The sequence below is a fragment of the Myotis brandtii genome, unplaced genomic scaffold, assembly GCF_000412655.1.
Source record: "Myotis brandtii unplaced genomic scaffold, ASM41265v1 scaffold4774, whole genome shotgun sequence".
NCBI classification, from domain to species: domain Eukaryota; kingdom Metazoa; phylum Chordata; class Mammalia; order Chiroptera; family Vespertilionidae; genus Myotis; species Myotis brandtii.
The window spans coordinates 57,519-67,930 of record NW_005368241.1 but is presented as its reverse complement, the minus strand read 5'-3'; the positions used below and the strand labels follow the sequence as shown (position 1 = coordinate 67,930).

General features: G+C 57.7%; 1 long non-coding RNA gene across 1 annotated transcript in view; it reads right to left on the bottom strand.

Moving 5' to 3' along the window:
- Nucleotides 1-8,248: 8,248 nt before the first annotated feature.
- LOC106727762 overlaps nt 8,249-10,412 on the bottom strand; it is a 21,465-nt gene continuing 19,301 nt past the window's right edge. Inside the window, exon 2 of the long non-coding RNA XR_001364008.1 lies at nt 8,249-10,111. This is a non-coding gene — a long non-coding RNA (uncharacterized LOC106727762). The remainder of the gene's footprint in view (nt 10,112-10,412) is intronic.

Below are 10,412 nucleotides of genomic sequence, written 5' to 3'. Positions count from 1 at the left end.
CAGCCTGCCTGGGGGTGGGCCCGTGGGTGGCTTCTCTCCGCGGCAGGCGGGCCCTGACCTGGCGACTCCCTCCGTGGCTCCAAGTCCAGGCAGAGCCAGGACCGTGTGCCCTCGGCCACTTCCTCGTTCCTGAGCACACGGCCCAGGGGCGGACGGAAGGAGCCAGGAGCGCCGTGTGCCTGCCTTCCTCCTGGCCGGTCCTGAGCGTGGCCCCCCTTTCTCACCCGCCTGCAGGGAGGCCACGCCCCCGCTCTCAGGGGTCCCCACTCCGTCCCAACACCTGCTGGGGTCTCTGGCATTCCTTCCCCTCGTTCTAGCTCAGACGACGTAGCTGAGGAAGGACACCCAGTCCTGACCTGGCCCCGCCCCACGCTGTCCCTGCGACCGGCTGGTGGCTTGTTCTCCGGGCTCCATTGTGCCCTGACCGGGAACCGAACCGTGACCTCCTGGTCATAGGTCGGCGCTCAGCCCCTGAGCCACATGGGCCGGGCTCCCTCTTCCTTAGACCTTGCTGTGTTTTCTGAATTCTTTACAAGGAGCTCATATTCCTTACAATGTTGGGAAGAAAGACGCTGCTTCTCACGTAGATAAGAAGGTTCCGTGGAACATGGTGGCTGTGTTCGCAGCGACAGTCATAAAGGACTCGGGTGCGAGGGTGGCTGAGGCCTCTGCCCGGACACCAGCTCACACCTCACTCCAGCCACAGCCGCTCAGCCGAGTGCCCGCCTGGCAGGGCCGTGACTGAGGAGCAGGCCCAGCTCCCTGCCCTCCCTCCCCAGGCGGCCCCTCCTCTGGGCCTGGGGGCAGGCAGGGGGGGGACAGGACAGCAGGGGGTGTCCTCGAGGCCTGGGCAGGGGGCACACACCGGGCGTGTCTCCACTAACAGTGTGTCACCGTGTGTCACCGCAGCACAGCCGGTCCTTCCAAGGTCAGCCACACGCCCTGCCACGGGCACTGGACTCCGGGGAGGTGGAGAGAAGTAGAGGCCAGGGTGGGAAGAACAGCACTGTGACTTCCACAAAAGATGTCAGGACGGAGCCAGGGTGAGCTAAGCGGGAGGTACACGTTTCCGGGGAAACTAAAAGCAAACAGAGCAGGAGGAGGAGAGGGCTCCGCACACAGAAGCTCCAACCCAGGACCACATCCCACCTGCAGCCGCTTCCCCTCCTGGAAGGGCCCGCGCCCGGACCTGAGCCCAGCTGCTCCACGTGGGTCACGGGAGGGTGTCGGGCGGAGCCCAAGGTCACACGCGAAGGCCGTGGGGCAGAGATGGAACCTTTCTCGTCACCACTGCTCTGTGGCATGAGCACGGGAGGGTGTCGGGCGGAGCCCAAGGTCACACGCGAAGGCCGTGGGGCAGAGATGGAACCTTTCTCGTCACCACTGCTCTCACGTGGCATGAGGAATAGCTCATCCAACATCCTCACACTCTCTGCCTCCACATTCGGAAGATTCTAGAAGACGAGGCAGAAACGACAAAGGACCCGGTGGCTGAGAAGCAGGCTCTGGGGCCGAGCGCCTGGGCTAAGTCCCGCCTCACCTCCTGCCGTGGCCGCTGGGCACGCACCTGCCCTGGTGCCCGTCCGTCAGCACGGAGCCCTGGCACGTGTGCCCCCCACAGCGCTGCCCGAGGACCAGGTGAAACTGCTGGACGGAGGGCAGGACTGTTCCCGCCCCGGCCATCACACGTCGCTCACCAGGCACCACTTTTATCCAGAGAAACAGAACCTCCTGTCAGAGAACCCAAGCGGGTGTTCGCTTTCCTCCGGGGTCGGTGGCCTGAGAGAGAAACGCGGATTTTAAAGTTGGGGCCTCGCCTGGTTCCTACCCGGCTGCTTCCTGCTGATAAGGGAGCGAAGGACACGCGTTCTATTTAACAGTCGAGTCAACGGCACGGCGGCTCCTTCTCAAGGCCCCTCGCGCTCAGGCTCTGCATGGAAAGCGCCGTCTCACCTCTGGCCGCCGCCCGCGTGGGAGGGGAAGGGACACCCGTGATGAGAAGGGCGGGGACGCGGCTTTCGGCAAAGGCTGCTCCCCAGAGCGACTCCGACAGGCCCATCCCCGGGGGGCAGTCACAGGTGACTAAACGGGGAGGCTGGGGTCCTCATGCTGGTGGTCCCTCAACCTCCAGCCGGTCCCCCACACGGGCACAGATTGGGGAGCCCCTCTCCTGCGGGACGGAGACCCCGAGGGGCCACGCTGGCCGGTTCCACCTTCACACACACGACTTGTCCCTGGGCCTCGGCCTCCCTCTGGGACAGGCAGCTCTGGGGTCTCTGGCCGAGATGAGAAGGTGAGTCCAGCGCTTCCATCAGCCCCCTCGGCACAGCACACCTTCCAGGAGCCACGTGGGCCCGGCCGGCACGGCTCAGGGGTGAGCGTCGGCCCCTGAACCAGGAGGCCACGGTTCGATTCCCGGTCAGGGCACAGGCCCGGGTTGTGGGCTCTATCCCCAGTGGGGGGCGTGCAGGAGGCAGCCGACCCGTGATTCTCTCTCATCGTTGATGTTTCTGTCTCCCTCTCCGTTTCTCTCTGAAATCAATAAAAAATATATTAAAATCACAACAACAGGAGCCGCATGGGCGACTTCGCTAATTTCAACAGCTGTCCTTCCCAGCGAGTGTCACACCTCCATGCGAGGACGAGTCAGGCTTGACTCCTTCCAAACCCTCGGCCAGTCTGCAGCTGGGAATACAGGCCTGACCGTGGCCGCCAGCAACGCGCGGCGCTCGCTGGATGTCGCCGGCACCGTGCACATCAGCCCAGCCCAGGACCCGGATGGGGCCTCGGTATAAACCCAGTAGGAAGTGGTGCCGGTTTGATTCCCGAATCCCAGCACAGCTAGAGGAAGTCCCAGCATCCAGGAGTCAGCATGGAGATAAGGCCCCGGCAGGAAATGACTCTGCCTGTGATGTCACCAAGGGCCGCGTCAGAGGAAGGGCGGGCCCGCCCTTTGTCCTCACAGGCCTTTCCCAGCCTCTGGGTGAGATCATGGTGGGGGTGGGGCGAATTTAATTACAGCTCACCTCAGAGGGGCGGTGCTGGTGCCACCCACAGTGATGTTGAAAGAATGAGGAAGGAGGGAGGGAGGGAGGGAGGGAGTTAAAATCCTAATATTAGTAAGATAAGCTCAGCTGCAGAGCCCAGTGCATGTCAGGCTTGTACAGTCCAGTGAAGCAACGGTGTCCTTGTGCCAGGTTCCATGGGGCACGGTCGGGTAATGGAGGCTGCAGGTGGAACGGAGGCTGCTGCTCAGCTGACCTCCACGGAAGATGCTCCCCGTTTCTACCAGGTCGGCCCACGGTAACCCCAAGGTCGTTCAAGGTGGACGAGGAGGGCAGGAGAGTCACGTGGAGGTGCCACCACCGCTGCTGGCCATGAGGATGGAGGGCCCTGGGAAGCTGGGAAAGGCAAAGGGAAGGACCCTCCCCACCATCTCCCGGGAGGAGCGCGGCCTGGCGTCCCCAGAATTAGCTCAATGAACTCTATTCTGGGCTCTGCCTCCCGGAACTGAAGGCAAGAAATCTGTGGTTTCCAGCCACCGAGTAAGTGACACTTTGTGCAATGATGACAGGAAGCAACACAGTGACTGAAGATGCTCCCCCGTCGCTGTGACACTAAGTACCAGCCCGAAGCCCACAGGGAGCCGATGACACACTGGTTTCCATGGTGCTGACGCCAGGCTTTCGCCGAGGAGAACCGGGAGGCACGGTGTGGCCTGCTTTCGGCCAGGGCCTGCCCACCAACTGGAAACAGGGGAGGAAACAGCAGGCATTGCAGTTCATCGCCGTCCTGCTGGTATCTGCACAGCAAACACACCACACCAGCCGGCGGGGCTTCTGAGTCACCTGCTCTGACCTCGTTCCGACCGTCAGTCTATAAATATGCCCCGTGCTGCCTAAACCCTGGGAAACAAAGCAAAGACGCCAACGGGCTGGAGGAGAAGAGAGAGAACTGCACTAAGTGCAAGAGATGCCAGGGCGAACCCGGGCCCAGAGGAGGAGTGGGGTTCGGCCAGTGGAGGGGAGTGGGGGGCCGCCCCAGAAGGGCTTGCCCAGGTCAGTTGGCACGATGTCCAATACGATGTGCGGGCGGTGGCACACGAAACAAACAGCAGGCATTGCAGTTCATCGCCGTCCTGCTGGTGTCTGCACAGCAAACACACCACCACACCAGCCGGCGGGACTTCTGAGTCACCCGCTCTGACCTCGTTCCGACCATCAGTCTATAAATATGCCCCGCGCTGCCTAAACCCTGGGAAACACAGAAAAGACGCCAACGGGCTGGAGGAGAAGCAAGAGAACTGCACTAAGTGCAAGAGATGCCAGGGCCGCCGGTGGCGGGCACGGCCGAACCCAGGCCCAGAGGAGGAGTGGGGTTCGGCCAGTGGAGGGGAGTGGGGGGCCGGTCGTTCGAGGTGGACGAGGAGGGCAGGAGAGTCACGTGGAGGTGCCACCACCGCTGCTGGCCGTGAGGATGGAGGGCCCTGGGAAGCTGGGAAAGGCAAGAGGAAGGACTCTCCCCGCCATCTCCCGGGAGGAGCGCGGCCTTAGCTCAATGAACTCTATTCTGGGCTCTGCCTCCCGGAACTGAAGGCAAGAAATCTGTGGTTTCCAGCCACCGAGTAAGTGACACTTTGTGCAATGATGACAGGAAGCAACACAGTGACTGAAGATGCTCCCCCGTCGCTGTGACACTAAGTACCAGCCCGAAGCCCACAGGGAGCCGATGACACACTGGTTTCCATGGTGCTGACGCCAGGCTTTCGCCGAGGAGAACCGGGAGGCACGGTGTGGCCTGCTTTCGGCCAGGGCCTGCCCACCAACTGGAAACAGGGGAGGAAACAGCAGGCATTGCAGTTCATCGCCGTCCTGCTGGTATCTGCACAGCAAACACACCACACCAGCCGGCGGGGCTTCTGAGTCACCTGCTCTGACCTCGTTCCGACCGTCAGTCTATAAATATGCCCCGTGCTGCCTAAACCCTGGGAAACAAAGCAAAGACGCCAACGGGCTGGAGGAGAAGAGAGAGAACTGCACTAAGTGCAAGAGATGCCAGGGCGAACCCGGGCCCAGAGGAGGAGTGGGGTTCGGCCAGTGGAGGGGAGTGGGGGGCCGCCCCAGAAGGGCTTGCCCAGGTCAGTTGGCACGATGTCCAATACGATGTGCGGGCGGTGGCACACGAAACGGCCAGTGAACTGCCAAGTGCTACACAGCCCTGTAGATGTAGCTTTTCCATGGTCCTGGACCGGTTTCCCATCTTCATAAGGAGCCATAAAGCCTTCCTGGCAGGAGTGGGTGAGGGATTTGCCCGGAGTCTCAGGGCCGGGTCAGGGGACCGTCCCGGGGTCCCTCTGGCTCTTTCAAGGCCCAGGCACTAAAGAACGAAACCCACGCCGTGGTTCATTTTAACCATTTATATTTAACAGGTCACCGTTACAGATAGATGATAGGTAGACAGATAGATATAGATATGTGTGTATGTATGTATATATAATACACATATGGTGCGGGCGGCGGCACACGAAACGGCCAGTGAACTGCCAAGTGCTACACAGCCCTGTAGACGTAGCTTTTCCATGGTCCTGGACCGGTTTCCCCATCTTCATAAGGAGCCATAAAGCCATCCTGGCAGGAGAGGGTGCGGGATTTGCCCGGAGTCTCAGGGCCAGGTCAGGGGACGGTCCCGGAGTCCCTCTGGCTCTTTCAAGGCCCAGGCCCTAAAGAACGAAACCCACGCCGTGGTTCATTTTAACCGTTTATATTTAACAGGTCACTGTTACAGATAGATGATAGGTAGATAGATATAGATATGTGTGTATATAATACATACATATGGTTATTAACTTCAGAGAGGAAGGGAGAGGGAGAGGGAGATGGAAACATCAATGATGAGAATCATTGACCGGCTGCCTCCTGCACGCCCCACGCTGGGGATCGAGCCCCCAACCCGGGCGAGTTCCCTGACCGGGAACTGAACCCTGACCTCCTTCCTAGTTCATAGGTTGACCCTCAGCTACTGAGCCAAGCCGGCTGGGCAACCCTCCTTTTTAAGTTCTTTTTTTTTTCTTGTCTCCCTGTCAATTTTAAAATGTATCTTTATTTTTAAAATAGAAAATACATTCAATCATTGGAATTCAAAGATATAAGCAGGTATACAATGTAAACCTCCCTCGCTCCCACCCACCTGGCTCCCGGACCCCAGTGCACTGTTACCTTGTTGCCGACTGTCAATCTGTGCCACACACACATTCATCTTCTAAGCCAGGAGTGGGCAAACTTTCTGACTCGAGGGCCACAATGGGTTCTTAAACTGGACCGGAGGGCCGGAACAAAAGCATGGATGGAGTGTTTGTGTGAACTAATATAAACTGTAGCTGTGACCCTGGCTATAGCTGTGACTGTGGCTGTAGCTGTGACCCTGGCTGTGGCTGTAGCTGTGACCCTGGCTATAGCTGTGACTGTGGCTGTAGCTGTGACCCTGGCTGTGGCTGTAGCTGTGACCCTGGCTATAGCTGTGACTGTGGCTGTAGCTGTGACCCTGGCTGTGGCTGTAGCTGTGACCCTGGCTATAGCTGTGACTGTGGCTGTAGCTGTGACCCTGGCTGTGGCTGTAGCTGTGACCCTGGCTATAGCTGTGACTGTGGCTGTAGCTGTGACCCTGGCTGTGGCTGTAGCTGTGACCCTGGCTATAGCTGTGACTGTGGCTGTAGCTGTGACCCTGGCTGTGGCTGTAGCTGTGACCCTGGCTATAGCTGTGACTGTGGCTGTAGCTGTGACCCTGGCTGTGGCTGTAGCTGTGACCCTGGCTATAGCTGTGACTGTGGCTGTAGCTGTGACCCTGGCTGTGGCTGTAGCTGTGACCCTGGCTATAGCTGTGACTGTGGCTGTAGCTGTGACCCTGGCTGTGGCTGTAGCTGTGACCCTGGCTATAGCTGTGACTGTGGCTGTAGCTGTGACCCTGGCTGTGGCTGTAGCTGTGACCCTGGCTATAGCTGTGACTGTGGCTGTAGCTGTGACCCTGGCTGTGGCTGTAGCTGTGACCCTGGCTATAGCTGTGACTGTGGCTGTAGCTGTGACCCTGGCTGTGGCTGTAGCTGTGACCCTGGCTATAGCTGTGACTGTGGCTGTAGCTGTGACCCTGGCTGTGGCTGTAGCTGTGACCCTGGCTATAGCTGTGACTGTGGCTGTAGCTGTGACCCTGGCTGTGGCTGTAGCTGTGACCCTGGCTATAGCTGTGACTGTGGCTGTAGCTGTGACCCTGGCTGTGGCTGTAGCTGTGACCCTGGCTATAGCTGTGACTGTGGCTGTAGCTGTGACCCTGGCTGTGGCTGTAGCTGTGACCCTGGCTATAGCTGTGACTGTGGCTGTAGCTGTGACCCTGGCTGTGGCTGTAGCTGTGACCCTGGCTATAGCTGTGACTGTGGCTGTAGCTGTGACCCTGGCTGTGGCTGTAGCTGTGACCCTGGCTATAGCTGTGACTGTGGCTGTAGCTGTGACCCTGGCTGTGGCTGTAGCTGTGACCCTGGCTATAGCTGTGACCCTGGCTGTAGCTGTGACCCTGGCTGTGGCTGTAGCTGTGACCTGTGGCTGTAGAACAGCCCGTGGCACTAGAGTTGCCGTGTAGAAACAACTCCATCTGCAATTAAATAGAAACCCAGGCTGAAGCGGACGCCCTCATGTTATAAATCCATATCAGAATCATTAACTACAGAAATGAAGACAAACAGTGGCATGAAGGGCAGGATAGTTTATTTTAAAAAGCGGTACCACGCTGATCCCCATGGCCAGCGTACACATTATGATGGCTTTTCTCTCGGGCACTCACATCGCAGTATCTTTTATACTGAAATGTTTCAACAGGACCAAGAACGTTAGAGAAGTGAGGACTCAGGTGGAAATGAGCACGGGAACTCCAGGGTCCGAGCGCAGAGAGTTACCTGAAGCCGCGGAGGACCAGCGGCACGGGGTGTGGTCGCCATGAAGCACAGCAGTTCTCCAGGCGGCAGCGCGAGCTTGCACTCCCGGTGCCTTCATCTTTAATCCGTATCATCGAAGCCCTGCCCACCGCGGCCCAAGCACAAGCCTCTGAGACCCCTCAGGTCGTGTCCAGGCTGCCAGAGCAGGAGTTTAGTGATTTTAAAAAGAAGATCAAACCACCATCAAAATAAAGAGGCAAAGAAAACGGATTTTCAAATCATTTGAAAGCATAGTGCATATTTGCCCAATACAGACCCAAACTCAGAGCAAATGCTAGAATTATAATCTCCAAACTTCTGCCATAAAATTAACATTTATACACACATGGGTTTTGCTTATCAAACTGTATTTTGCCATCAATGAGCGGAAGTCACTCCTGAGAGAACAATGTATTTGGTCACAGCCCCACGTCCCAGGAGACAACCTAAGGAATACAGTGCCGATAAGTCATGAGACCCCGATCTTAAAAACCCTGCCCATGTGAGATTCCTCTCAAGAGGAATTGCGCTGTGGAGTGATTATGTCGCTAACTGCCTCTTCCTTAACCAGCGCGACTCACCAGCACATCACGCTGGCCTCTGCTTCTGCTCCTCGCTGACGAGCAGGTTCCCGCGGCAGCGTACGCCTCCTTCCTACACAGCAGGTGCCGCCACCGTCAGTGACAGTCGCATCTCTAAACGCACCCACACGTTATTGAGCTCAGCAAGGACGAAAAACATGGAGATCCAGGCGCTTCTAGCCAGAATCTTTATGCTTTTTTAAATGAAGCTGCTTGGGAATCTTTTTGGTATGCATCAGCCTTTGTATTTTCTTTAAAAGAATATATTTACGGTAATTTTTAATGTTAAATGTCCTGGGGCTTCTCAGTACTTAAAAATAACAATTCTTCTTGCTTTCAGCATCTGGAATAGAATTACTTCTGGTCCCTCCTCAGATCAACGCTATTTGCATCACGTGTAACACTAAATTTATAGACATCCCTGAAAAGTGGTCGATTAAGTAAACGAGTGAGTGAATCACAGTGGAGTCTCGATCGGTTAACAGTGTAGATCCATTTAAAAAAATCACACTGAACAGGAAAAGAAATCTTCAAGCTAAAAAGGAAAGAAAAGAAACCCTCCTAAGCAGAGCTGAGCGTGTCCTCACCGAATCTGTGCTTGTCCCGCGGGCCGGCCCCCTGCCTCCGTGGTGAGCAGGGTGCGTGTGACCCGCACACAGGCCTCCAGGACGCGGGAGGGAGGCCACACGGAGCACCTAAGGGAGCAGAGTGCCCCATCGCCTCCCCAAAGGACCGCAAGTCCCAGAGGAGCACAGCCCCTCTGCCGCGCTCACACGTCAGCCGGTGCCAACTGACCCTCCCGCCCGCCCAGTGCCACTTGCAGTCACTAGCAGGCCGTCCCTGGACGCACTGGCCTTTCGCTCTTTCGATTAAAAAGTCGTGTTACTTTATAAAGGGGGCGGGGAAATGAAAACCCGAGTCTAAAGGCACGAAGTCGCACAGCTGCTCTCGTCGGAGTTTGTAAACAGAGAACAGGCTGAATTTCGGGGACCCCAGTCTGTGGGCGGGAAAGGCATGGAGCAGGCTGGCCCGGGCTCCCTGAGACCCCGCGGTGCTCTGAGGTCTGCCAAGTCTGCACTGAAGACCCATCCTCCAGAAAGCAATAAGGCAAAGAGTATAATCGTATCCCCGCTACATGGTAGTGTAGGCGTACATAGTGTAACTTAGCTACGATGCGGCACTGCCCTGCGCCAGCACACAGCCAGCCCGGCTGCAGGCACAGAGTGGCCTGTGCCTGCGGGAGCGGCGGCAGCTCTGAGCAGTCTGTGCTCCGCTGCGGAAATCACCCTTGAACTGGAGCGCCCCACGCGCGCCCGGCACTAGACGCTGTCGTACTTGTGAAGAGCCTCCTCCAGCTTCTGCGTCACTTTCTGGAAAAATATGATCTGCTGCTGCAGGAAGTGCTGCATCTGGGACTTGAAGTCGCGCACGCGGACCTGGTGGAAGTGGTGGATCTCGGCCAGCGTGGCGAAGGAGATGGTGTTGCAGCGAGCCTGGATGCCCTCGGCCTTCTGCGCCTCCATCTTCCCCTCCTCCACGTGCCGCCGGCTCTCCTTCACCTTGGTCAGAGCGCCTGCGGGGAGAAGGTGCGTTAGGACACATGCATGGGCCCAGGAACAGATGGGCAAAGGTGGGTTACAGTTGTTTATGTAGAAAATAATACAATAATTAATGCAAGAATAAACCCTGTTTCGCCGACTCACACCTGTAAACCTACCTCTGCCCGCCCTGTATATTGAGTTTTATCATAAAAACAACGCCCCAGAGGACGCACACCCTCAGAAAGTCCCGGAAGGAACCGCTGTGAGGCCCCAGCACGGGACCTAGAAGCGCTGGCCCCACTGCTGCCCGCAGGGGGAGAGGAGCACGGGGCT